The sequence below is a fragment of the Daphnia pulex genome, chromosome 12, assembly GCF_021134715.1.
Source record: "Daphnia pulex isolate KAP4 chromosome 12, ASM2113471v1".
NCBI classification, from domain to species: Eukaryota; Metazoa; Arthropoda; class Branchiopoda; order Diplostraca; family Daphniidae; genus Daphnia; species Daphnia pulex.
The window spans coordinates 3,625,656-3,628,828 of record NC_060028.1 but is presented as its reverse complement, the minus strand read 5'-3'; positions in this window follow the sequence as shown (position 1 = coordinate 3,628,828).

Here is a 3,173-nt window from a genome sequence, read left to right as displayed (position 1 = left end):
AGGATTGATATCACCATCCAAATCAATAAATCGAACCCAAAACAACGTTTGCCGTTTGGAGATGCGAAAATAATGGATGTTTGCTCATGGTGTACCGTAGATAGTTCTTTGTCATTTTGAAAGTGGAGAAGGATTTATCTCTCGGGCAATTCATAACAGCTTTGGAGAGGAAGATTTGAAGGGCTCTCCATCTCCATTTGGAAAAGTAGCTGGCAATGCCTTTTTTCGCATGATCTTCAGCTTGTTTGGCCCGTCACCGATTACTATGAATGGAGGAAAGAAACTCTTGAAATGAAGGCATTTGTTCTGATTTGCGCAACATATTGCGTAGCTTGTGTCAAAATATGTCCCCATTCAACGCTTTCCATGCGTTTATGAGTATATCGGTCTATGGACTTATCTGTTGACTTCAATCTTTTCTTGGCCAGTTTCTTTTGTCCGACCAGCACGTCTGTTTCGAGCTTGTAGAACAGTTCGACAATTCGATTGGTTTTCACTCTAGTCCTAGGAGTTTGATTGATCAGCTGCCTTGGGACTTGCTGGCATTCTTCCAACCCACGATATCCATCTTGTCCAGCAATACTTGACTTGTGTTCTTCGTCAAAGAAAAAACATGGCACTCAGGAGAGACTTCCACTTCTATTTGAAAACTCCAACCAATCATGGTCCGGCGAAAACAGCTATAAATTGATTTGTGAGTCTACTGTCACAGAACGTCGTGTGTCTCTCTCTGCTAGTTATGTAACTTTGCTCTTTCTTTCTAGAGATTACTTGCCATGATTGTGAATTCATTTGTCTGTCATCTTTCTACTAAAGGTTCCTTTGTTGTTTAGAATGTCTTCATGTTTTGAATTTAACATTGTTTTGTGTCTGCATGAAGTCTGGAAAGGTGGCTGTCTAAGTGTCTATATATTTGTATCTTTATTTTTTAGTTTGGTTGATGTGAGAAATCCTTTTCTGCACGTGATAATTAATCCCGTGCTTTGAAAATGCTATTGATGTCGTCGCTTCTAGAAATACACGCCTGCTGGAATTGCTCCTGACGCAGCCGCTGGGGGCGAAAGATTCCAGAATATTTGGAACGCCCTGGATGCACAACACCTGCTCAGGAGAGAAAATACAATGGAAAGACTTTAACAAGATTGTCTAAGAAGACAACAAGAAGAGTAAATATTATTTGACCGAGAAGTGGCCATGATTGAAGTACAAGAGGAAACTTGCCAAACATGGAAGCGGCAACGATTAACTTGTCTTTTTCTGTGGCAGGTTTCTGTAGACTTCCATTGAAATGCGCTGATTGTTGTGTACAATTTTGCAATCTGAGCTTACTTACAATGCGCTTCTCTGCGTCTGACTGAAATCCTTTTGTTTGACTGTTGCTTCCAGAGGCATCAGCGAATTCATTACAGTCTTCTAAGGGTCGTTTAAGTATGATTTGAAAATTTAAAGATTACTTATTTAGAAATACTAAATGAAGGTTTCGCAACGGCATTTTCACGACGGAAAATAGTTCCATATCACAGAACGGTTGCTTGAACCGAAAATATTTTACGGTTAAAAAAGCTCTACTTTAGCCCAGGTTTTAGTTGATTAAAATTTCCTGTCATTTAAATTCGCGAATAATATAATCGATTGGAATAAGTGTTTTCAAAATGCTCCAAGAGGAACATCGACATTCGTTTCTCTGGATGGAACAGCCTTCACAATCATGGAGCCAACAGAGTTAGATCCCAAATGTCGGTCACACAAATTCAATTGCTCTGGTTTACGCTATGAATTAGCTTTTTGTATTCACACTGGGGACATAGTTTTGGGCAACGGTGGACTTCCTAGTGGCGAATGACCAGACATATAATAATAATAAATATAATAATCAGGCATTTTTTTTTATTTTTGCAATTCGTTTACGTTTTAAACTTTAATTTTGCGTTATTTCTTTTTATCGCTGCCGAGGATTTCTAACACTTCTTTTCATGGAAACTGCGAGACATATCAGACGCTCTTATAGATAGCGCCTTCATGCAAGTGGTCTCTCTTCTCAATGACTAGGTACACACACAAACAATCGAAGATCTGGAAATCTCGGTGGAATAAAAATAAAAATAACAGTCAAAGTATTTCGCGAAAAAGACGGTAAAAAAATAATAAAAATTTTAAAAGGAAGACACGTGAGGAGGATGGTCGAAGAGTCGACCGTCAGGTTCGTGACAAAGAACAGCAGTTTCAGATGGGCTGCTACCTTCTCGACAGAGGAGAGAGATTTTTTTTACTTAACCAACCGTCCAGATGTTGATATTTTTATTGATCTCTATTTATATTTTAAGTGATACGGTTAGGAAAATAACTTGACAGGGCCGGCTCCTGGCACGTGCGCTTCTTTTGCCTTGTAAAAAGTGAAAAAAAACAACAAAACGCTTTCTTGCTTCACATCTACTGCGATAATTTGTTGACCAAAAAAAGAACTGAAAACGTTTCTCTAAATAATTATTTTTCTGTCAGTAACTCAAGCATTTTCGAAGCAGTGTCGATTTTTGCTTACTTCTTTGGATTTCCTTTGCCTCATAAAAAAGTAAGCAAGTTGGTACCATCAATAAATAAAAATTACCAAAATACTTAAAGTGACAAGTCCAGTGTAGTGGCAGGTTACAAATCTTAACCATCGGCGGTCAGAACCAATAACTCCCTCATCTCTGATCCATCCTGGTGATGTCTGGTTACAAGCCAGTTATGGAGATGTGCCACTATTTTGGATCACAAAAATAACCACATTCGATAACCCCTATCGACAGTACAGAAAAAAAATTTATATGAAAATCAACAAGAAATACAAACAAGAAAACATTTTTTGGGGGGAGGGAGGGGATAGGGTTTAAGTGGGTGAACATTCCAAATATTGAAGCAAAATTATGAAGCTGGTTGGTTGAGACATGACAAGCACCAAAGGGTCAGCGGGTTGGTAGCAATTTCGGTAACATTTTCATCGGATGCCTTTGCTGCCAACTTTGAAGTTCGTTTTAATCTTGGACTCATATCAGAGGTTGCCGTGGCATGTGCGAAAAACATGCGAACCATTTTAAGATGTGTTGGGAAACCAGGTCGTTTAAATCGACCGTACAGCCCGGATTTCTGCACAAGAACTAAACAACAAAAAAACCTCCCATTCTTAAAATGAT